This window comes from Chiloscyllium plagiosum, unplaced genomic scaffold (genome assembly GCF_037043375.1).
Source record: "Chiloscyllium plagiosum isolate Xiang-an unplaced genomic scaffold, Cpla_swu_hap1 HiC_scaffold_27, whole genome shotgun sequence".
In the NCBI taxonomy this organism is placed as follows: domain Eukaryota; kingdom Metazoa; phylum Chordata; class Chondrichthyes; order Orectolobiformes; family Hemiscylliidae; genus Chiloscyllium; species Chiloscyllium plagiosum.
In genome coordinates this window covers 38,250,928-38,260,447 of record NW_028270165.1, presented here as the reverse complement: position 1 = coordinate 38,260,447, position 9,520 = coordinate 38,250,928, and the positions used below count along the sequence as shown (strand labels likewise).

General features: G+C 46.0%; 1 protein-coding gene across 4 annotated transcripts in view; it reads right to left on the bottom strand.

Moving 5' to 3' along the window:
- Positions 1-9,520, bottom strand: part of LOC148143655 (uncharacterized) — a 28,375-nt gene that overhangs the window by 2,767 nt on the left and 16,088 nt on the right. Inside the window, exon 1 of one of the 4 annotated variants that reach the window (XM_087974418.1) lies at positions 239-319. The exons of 1 other annotated variant lie outside the window; for it this stretch is intronic. The gene's annotated coding sequence lies outside the window, so the exon portion shown is untranslated. 2 more of the 4 variants (XM_087974417.1, XM_087974416.1) reach the window with 2 other exon arrangements.

Genomic DNA, 9,520 nt, shown 5'->3' with positions numbered 1-9,520 from the left:
CTTCTATTGGAGGCCTGAGCCTCCCCCTAGGAGTTTATAAACTCCCCAGTCTCCCTCCTCCCGCGGGTCCCAATCCTACCCTGTCTCACTGTCTCCTCTCCCCGGGGGCAGGAGCCAGGTCTTGGCGCTCGGGCCTGGCGACCTCCCCGGGATGTTCCTGAAACCTGGTCCTGTTTTGAAGGAGGATCACCGGACCCGAAACACCTCCTCACATTCCTCCCGACACGAGCTGCCGGACCTGCTCAGCTTTTCCAGCGGCTCCTGTTCTTCTTCCTTCAGCCACCGGCGCCATTCCTCTCCCACACTCAGTAACACTGCCTCTGTCCGGCCGCGGGACCGACACTGCACATGCGCCAACACATAGGGGGCGTGGTCCACAAAGTCGTCGCCAACTGAGGGGGCGTGGCTGGGGGGCGCCCTCCAACCAATAGGGGACAATGGGGGTTGGTTTTCCCCGCCCCCAGCCTGTTCAGGAATGTTACTCCAGACCTTTGGAAAGCTGAAACATCGGGAAACTTCCAGACACAAACAAAGGGATTTTCAAAGATGAATAGAAATAGGTAAGGTAAATTACGAAAGAAACATAGCATAGATTATCAAAAGCTTCTGTTGGTCTGCCAAAGGGAACAGAGTCGCTAAAGTAAATGTTGGTCCCTTGGAAGGTGAAGCAGGTGAGTTAATAAGAGGAACACTGAAATGACAGAGCTGCTAAATCAATACTTTTCCTCAGTTTTCACGTTAGAGGACAGCAGGATCATTCGTATTGGAACGAGCAAGTCAAACGCTATAGAAAAGGTAGAATTTAAACAATCAACTTTGATAGGTACACTATTAGGATTGAGGGCAAACAAATCCCCTGGGCCTGATGGCCTACATCCTCGGTACTAAAGGAAGTGGCAGTGGAGATTGTGGATTCATTAGTTACAATATTCCAAAATTCCCTGGACATGAGAAAGATTCATTGAGTTTATTTAATACAGAGATAGGTAGGTTCTTGATTGTCAAGGTGATCAAAGAAAGCGGGAGAATGGATTTGAGAAACGTTTCTTCCATGATTGAATGGCTTAGTTTCTGCTCCTATATCTTAGGATCTTATGGTTCCAGTGGATTGGAAAAATGCTAATGTAATGCCTGTATTCAGAAAGGGAGGCAGGCAATATGTGGGAAATTGCAGACCAGTTAGTTTAACATCTTTTGTTGGGAAGGTGTTAGGGTCAATTATCAAGGAAGCAATATCAGGACGTTTGAAAAGTCAAAACTCTATCCATCAGAGTCAGCATGGTTTTATGATGGGCAAATCAGATTTGACTAAGTTCTTCATAGATGTAACAAGTGGATAATAGGGGTCCTGTAGATGTAATATATCTGGCTTTTCAGAAGGCATTTGCTAAAGTGCCACAGAAAGCGTTAACTCGCAAGGTTATGCGATATGGGCTGATTTATCAGCTTGGATAGGTGGCTGTCTGATGGGCAGAAGATAGACAGTCCGAATTGATGGCTTTTTTTTCTGGATGGCAAGATGTCACTGGTCAGGTGCCACAGGGTTGGGTCCTTGGACCCCAGCTATTTACAATCTACATTAGTGACTTGGATACACGTATAAAAGGCTCATTTGCCAAATTTGTGGATGACACATAAATAGGCGTGATGGTAGATTGCAATGAGGATATATGAACCTTACAAATGGATCTGGATAGGTTAGGAGAGTTGGCCAAAATGTGGCAGATGGAGTTTAAGGTGGATAAGTGTGAGGTCATGCATTTTGATCAAAAACAAAACCAGCAAGGCAACCTATTATCGAATAGAGGGTTTGGGGTGACCTGGTGCAGAGGGATCTGGGTATCCTCATTAATGAGTCACAGAAAACTAGCATGCAGGTACAGTAGATAAGTAAGAAAGTGAATGCAGCATTCGCTTTTATCGCTAAAGGAATAGAACATAAAGGGAAGGAAGTGTTGCTGCAACCAAACATAGCATTGCTGAAACTGCACCTGGAGGATTGTGCCCAGTTTTAAACTCATTTCCCCTTATATGGTTATGGTAAGGGATTTAACTTTCCAACCATAGACCAGGACTGCCATAGGTTTAAGGGTTTAGATGGAGAGGAATTTATTGAGCGTGTTCAAGAAAGATTTCTGACTTAGTATGTGGATATATCTATGGAGAAGATGCAAAACTTGACCTACTCTTGGGAAATAAGGCAGGGCAGCTGACTGAGGTGTCAGTGGGGGTGCACTTTGGGGCCAGCAACCATAATTCTCTTAATTTTAAAATAGTGATGAAATAGACCAGATCTAAAAGTTGAAATTCTAAATTGGAGAATATCTCATTTTGACAGTAATAGGCAAGAACTTTCAAAAGCTGTTTGGGGGCAGATGTTTGCAGGTAAAGAGACAGCTGGAAAATGGGAAACCTTCAGACATGAGATAACGTGATTCCAGAGACAGTATATTCCTGTTCGGGTGAAAGGAATGTCTGGTAGGTGTAGGGAATGTTGGATGACTGGAGAAATTGATTGTTTGGTTCAGAAAAAGAAGGAAGCATATGTCAGGTATAGACAGGATAGATTGAGTGAATCCTTAGAGTATAAAGGTAGTAGGAGTATACTTAAAAGGGAAACCAGGAGGGCAAAAACTGGACATGAGATAACTTTGGCAAATAGGGTTAAGGACAATCCAAAGTGTTTTTACAAATACATTAAGGACAAAAGGGTCACTGGGGAGAGAATAGGGCACATCAAAGATGAGCAAGGCAGCCAATGTGTGGAACTACACGAGATGGGGGAGATACTAAACAAGTATTTTGCATCAATGTTTACTCTGGAGAAGGACATGAAAAATATAGAGTGTAGGGAAATAGATTATAACATCTTTAAAAATGTCCATATTACAGAGGTGGTGGTGCTGGATGTCTTGAAACACGAAGGTGGATAAATCTCCAGGACCTGATCAGGTGTACCAGAGAACTCTGTGGGAGGCTACGGGAAGTGATTGTTGGGCCCCTTGCTGAAATATTTGTATCATTGATAGTCACATGAGAGGTGCCAGAAAACTGGAGGTTGGTTAACGTGGTACCACTATTTAAGAAAGGTGATAAGGAAAAGCCAGAGAACCTGACATCGGTGGTGGGCAGGTTGTCGGAGTGAAACCTGAGAGATAGGGTTTATACATATTTGGAAAGGCAAGGACTGATTAGGGATCGTCGGCATGGCTTTGTGCATGGGAAATCATGTCTCACAAACTTGATTGAGTGCTTTGAAGAAGTAACAAAGAAGATTGATGAGGGCAGAGCAATGGACATGATCTATACGTACTTCAGTAAGGTGTTTGACAAGGTTCCCCAAGGGAGACTGGTTCGCAAGTTTAGATCTTATGGAATACAGAGAGAACTAGCCCTTTGTATACAGAACTGGCTCAAAGGTAGAAGGTGGTGGAGGAGAGTTGTTTTTCAGACTGGAGGCTTATGACCACTGGAGTGCCACAAGGATCGGTGCTGGGTCCACTCCTTTCTGTATTTTTTTATGCAAATGACTTGGATGTGAACATAGATGTATAGTTAGTAGGTTTGCTGATGACACCAAAATTGGAGGTGTAGTGAACAAGAGGAAGGTTACCTCAGATTACAATGGGATCTTGATCAGATGTGCCAATGGGCTGAAGAGTGGCAGATGGAGTTTAATTTAGATGAATGCGAGGTGCTGCATTTTGGAAAAACAAATCAGAGCAGCACATCTACACTTAATGGGAAGGTTCTAGGGAGTGTTGTTGAACAAAGAGACTTTGGAGAGCAGGTTCACAGTTTCTTGAAAGTGGAGTTGCAGGTAGATAGGATAGTGAAGGTGGTGTTTGGTATACTTTCCTTTGTTGGTCAGAGTATTGAGCAGAGGATTTGAGAGGTTATGGTGTGGCTGTACAGGAGAATGTTTAGGACCCTTTTGGAATAAGTGTACAATTCCGGCATCCTTCCTCTTGGAAGGATGTTGTGAAACTTGAAAGGGTTCAGAAAAGATTTACAAGGATGTTGCCAGGGTTGGAGGATTTGAGCTATAGGGAGAAGTTGACTTGGCTGAGGCTGTTCTCCCTGGAGCGGAGGCGGCTGAGGGGTGACCTGAGAGGTTGATAAAATCATGAAAATCACGGATAGGGCGAATAGCCAAGGTCTTTTACCCCCCGAAATGGAGGAGTCCAAAACTAGAAGGTATAAGTTTAAGATGAGAGGGGGAAAGATTTAAAAAGGAACTGAGGGGCAACGTTTTCACGCAGAAGGTAGAGCGTGTATGGAATGAGCAGCCAGAGGTAGTGGTGGAGGTGGGTACAATTACAACATTTAAAAAGGTGTCTAGATGAATAGTTCGGATTTAGAGGAATATGGAGCAAATGCTGGAACTTGGGACTGGGCCAGATTGGAACATCTGGTCGGCATGGATGAGTTGAACTGAAGTGTCTGTTTCTGTGCGGTGTGACTCTAAGTCTATAACTGCTTTGACCGAAACGAGACCTTTTTACTGATAATCTTCCTGCTGGAATTTTTTAGTGCACCCAGTTTCAGTCGATTTCTGGTGGGGAAAATTGGCATATGTCCTGTATCCTGGAAATTCTGAAAAATAAAAATAAATAATTCTCTCTGTGAATGGTATAATCCACACCCCGTGATGTGAATGGTACAATCCTCCTCTCCCCTTTTCCTCCTCCACACCCCTCCACCTCCGAATAATGCAATCGTCCCCCTCTGAATGGTATAATCCTTTACTCCCCCACAGCCATTAAAGGTACAATTCTCCAAAGTCTCAATGGGACGATCCTTTCCACACCACCCCGAATGAATGGTACAATCCTCCCCCTGAGCTGGGATTCCCCAATCCCTTTCTGTTTCACATTTCCGAAGCCTTTCCCATTTTGAAAACAGTCTCTGTTTCTGGTCTTCCCACCAAAGTGCATAACCTCACACTTTACCACATTGTATTCCATCTGCCCCTTCTCTGACCATTCTCCTGGCCTGTCCAAGCATTCTCAGCATGGACCCCCTTTGGAACTCCAAAGACCCCTTTATGCCAACTCTCTGCCTTCTGCCAGTCAGCCAATCCTCTATCCGTGCCAGTAACTTGCCACTCCTCCAGGGACACTTATCTTACTTAGCAGCCTCCTGCACGGCACCTTGTCAAAGGCCTTCTGGAAATCCAAATCGCTCACGTCCACTGGCTCTGCCTTTGTCTAACTTACTCATTACCTGCACAAAGAATCCTAATAGATTTGTCAGACATGACCTCCTGTTGTCAAAGCCATGCAGACTCTGTCCTGTTTTAACATGCACCTTCACATACTTCCCACTCTCACCCTTCATAAAACCTGTTAAGTTTACCCATTTTTACCATAAATACGTTGTTCTGCTCTTTAAAATGAATTCAAGTTTAAAGATTTCATATTATGTATGTACACTACCTTTGCCCTTCATAATATTTAGCACAAGGTATGAAACTGACTGTGACTGCATCAAGTAAAGGAGTTAGTAATAGTGAGAAAGGAGTGGCTAAATATCTAAAGGTACCCATGCAACGGTCAAGAAGGCACAACAACGCCTTTTCTTCCTCAGGATGCTCAAGAAATTCGGCATGTCCACAATGACACTCACCAACATTTACAGATGCACCACAGAAAGCATTGAATCTGGGTGCATTACACCCTGCTACGGCAACTGCTCTGCCCAGGACCGGAAGAAATTACAGAAGGTGGTGTGCACAGCACAGTCCATCACGGAAGCCAACCTCCCACCCATGTAATCCATCTACACTTCTCGTTGTCGTGGAAAGGCTACCAACCTCAAAGACCCCTCCCACCCCGGGAATGATCTCCTGCACCATCTTCTGTCAGGCAGAAGATACAGAAGCTTGAACACATGTACCAACAGGTTCAAGAATAGCTTCTTCCCTGCAATTATTAGACTGCTGAATGGAGCTCTCCAATTTGAAATTTAATGTTGACCTTGCTTCTGCGCACCTCCTGTGCAGCTGTAACCCTGTACGCCTCACTCTGTCTAAGCGCAGTATGACCTGCATGTCCTTGTTTGCTCGGATCTGACTGTACTGCTGATAAAACAACATTTTTGACTCTACTTAGGTACATAGCACAGTACAGGCCCTTCGGCACTCGATGCAGTACCGGCCCTTTATCCTACTCTAAGATCAGACTGACCTACATACCATTTATTGTACTAACTTTCATGTACCTATCCAAGAGTCGATTAAATGTCCCTAATGTATCTGACTCCACTCCCACTGTTGACAGTGCATTTCACACAGCCACCACTATCCGAGTAGAGAACCTACTCTGACATCTCTCCGAAACCTTCCTCCAATTACCTTAAAATTATGCCGAGAGTGTGGTGCTGGAAAACCATAGCAGGTCAGGCAGCAGCCAAGGAGCAGGAGAATTGACGTTTTGGGCATAAGCCCTTCATCAGGAACGAGGCTTGTGGGTCGGGGCTGCTTAGAGATAAATGGGAAGAGGGTGGGGTTGGGGGAGAAGGTAGCTGAGAATGCCATAGTTAGATGAAGGTAGGTGTGTGTGTGTGTGTGTGTTTGTGAGAGGTGGGAGTTGGGGGGGTGGCAAGATGATAGTTCGGAGGGGGTTATGGTGCAGATAGATAGGAAAAAATGATGGACAGGTCAGAAGGGGCAGCACCAAATTGGAGGCTTGGGACTGGGATAAAGTGGGGGAGGTGAGGAAACTGTCGAAATCCACATTTGTCCTGTGTGGTTGCAGGGTCGCAAGGCAGAGGATGAGGTGTTCCTCCTCCAGGCATCAGGTTTGGCGATGGATAGGTTGGAGAAGTGGGTGGAGCTGATAGATTGAAAAGTTGACGGACAGGTCAAGATGGCGTGCTGAGTTGAAGGCATGGGACTGGGATAAAGTGGGGGTGGGGTGGAAAATGATGTCTAGCATCTGCAGTCCTCATTTTCTCCTCAAAATTATAGACATTTGTAAGGGGCATGGATAGGGTGAATACCCAAGGTCTTTCCCCAAGGTCAAGTACTAAAGGGGCATAGGTTGAAGGTGGGGAAAGGGACCTGAGGGGCAACATTTTCACGCAGAGGGTGGTGTGTGTATGGAATGAACTGCCAGAAGTGGTGGAGACTTGTACAATTACAACATTTAAAAGGCATCTGGATGGGGATATGAATAGGAAGGGTACAGATGAACATAGGCCAAATGCTGGCAAATGGATCACTAGAATCATTTAAGGTATGGACTGAAGGGTTTGTTTCCAGCTCTACAACTCTATAACTATGTCTACATAGTTGGAAACCAATTTCACAAGATGAGGAATAGGTCATTCACCACTTACAGCCTGTCCTGAGCTGTGGCCTAACTGCACATATTCCAGTGCAAGTTTCAGAAAGATTTCAGCAGCTCTTTTAAAAAATTGAAATGGGTTTAGACTTCAATGATGTTTCTGAATATATCATTTTAGCTATTCTCAATTTTAAAGATAAGAGTTTCGAGTGAACACAGCCCACACCTCCCAGTGCAGCCAGTAACCTTTACAATGTTGATGAAACGATGCAGTACCTGTACTCCTTAAACATTTACAATTTCTAATGATACTAGCTACTCATTCACTGCTCCATCTGATACACAACATTAGAAACTTGGTGCAGGAGGCTGGAAGAAATGAGCAGCTTTAAAACAAAAAACCATCTGGAGCTCAAAGCTTTCAATGAGAGTCTGAGTCCGGTAGTAAGTTCAGGTAATCTTTATTGTGACCCAACTTTGTTACAGCTTCAGATCCCTCCCCCAGCAAAAAGATGTAGAGAAAGTAGTGGCTTTTTAAACAGCTCAAGGTCAAAGCGCACACTCCCCCGCACCCCCCCCCCACCCCCCCACCTCACTTTCTTTACTATGGGTCAGCACAGAGTTGTCCCTTTGTAATTGGATCCTTGGTACAGCCTTAACCCGTGGGGCCGGGAACGGGGGCAGTGTAGAGTGAAACAGACTGCTGTGGGTCTGGAGTCACGTGTAGGCCAGACCAGATAAAGGATGCAGCTGGGACGACTGAGTTAATCCTTTCCCACAACTGCAGTTTCCTTCCCTAAAAAGGGCGTGAATCAGATTGGGGTTTTCTCTTCCCCCCCCCCCCCCCCACACAAAAAATGGTTTCATCGTTCTTCCAATTGACCGTATTCCAATTCCGCCATCTGCCGCGGTGGTATTCAAACCCAACAGATCCCAGAACTGGGTTAATAGTCCAGTCGATAACGGCACTCGGCAGTCGCTTTGTCAGTCCCCCTGAAATGGCACGTGAAGTCGCTGGTGGCTCCGGAGGTGGGAGGAGCCGGGTGAAAGCCTTCCCACACTCAGTGCAGCTGAAGGGCCTCTCCCCCGTATGGACTCGCCGGTGGGTCAGCAGGGAGGAGGAATAGCTGAAGGCCTTCCCGCAATCAGGACAGCAGAAGGGCCTCTCCCCTGTGTGGACCTGCTGGTGGGCCAGCAAATTGGAGGAACGGCTGAAGGCCTTCCCGCACTCGGGGCAGCTGAACGGCCTCTTTCCCGTATGGACTCGCCGGTGGGTCAGTAGGGAGGATGAATCACTGAAGGCCTTCCCACACTCGGGACAGCTGAAAGGCCTCTCCCCCGTGTGGATCCGCTGGTGCCTAAGCAGGCCAGAGACCTGGGTAAAGCCCTTCCCGCACTTGGGACAGGAGAACGGCCTCTCCCCGGTGTGGATGCGTCGATGAATCTCCAGGTCAGACGGAGTACGGAAGCCTTTCCCACAGTTACCACACTTCCACGGTTTCTCCATGTCCGAAGCTTCAGCCACAAGTAAACGCATGTACTGCCCCTCTTTCCAGGCCGTATAACAGTTTCAGGCGCCACACTCAGTGCGCAGCAACAGTAGGGTCTCTCATCCAGTCCCACTGATAATGAAAATGTACTGAAATAGGAACAAACAAGCTTTGCTCCTTCTCACAGAATTGTAATAAAAAATCGTGGCTGTCCCAGTCGATTGAGTGACTGTCAAATATTGACGTGAAAGTGAGGACCGCAGATGGGGGAGAGTCAGTGTTGAACAGTGCGGCGCTGGAAAAGCACAGCAGGTCAGGCAGCATCCAAGGAGCAGGAGAGTCAACATTTCGGGCATAAGGCCTTCATCTGTTCATTTTGAAACTTCTGTCTTCGGATCTTCAAATACTCTGGAAAAACAGATTACAAAAGTCATCACTGTCAATGCAGGGTAGAAATTCAGAACAAGCTATGGAGCATTCTTTTCTTTTGTTATTCCACAAAATTGAAAGCAACATCCTTCTCTCTCTCTCTCCCCCTCTGTTCTCACTCCGCTCCAAGTAATTCTCCTGAAGGTGCTGATTCAGGATCAGAACAGCAAAAACGTCAAGACTTACATATTGGATAACTCCACCTGAAAGTTAACATCTTTCACAACATTGGGATACTACTGAGAGTGAGGAGGTCTGATTTTGGGAAGCAAAACAAAATGTGTCAATTCAGGATGAATCGGGAATGCAGCT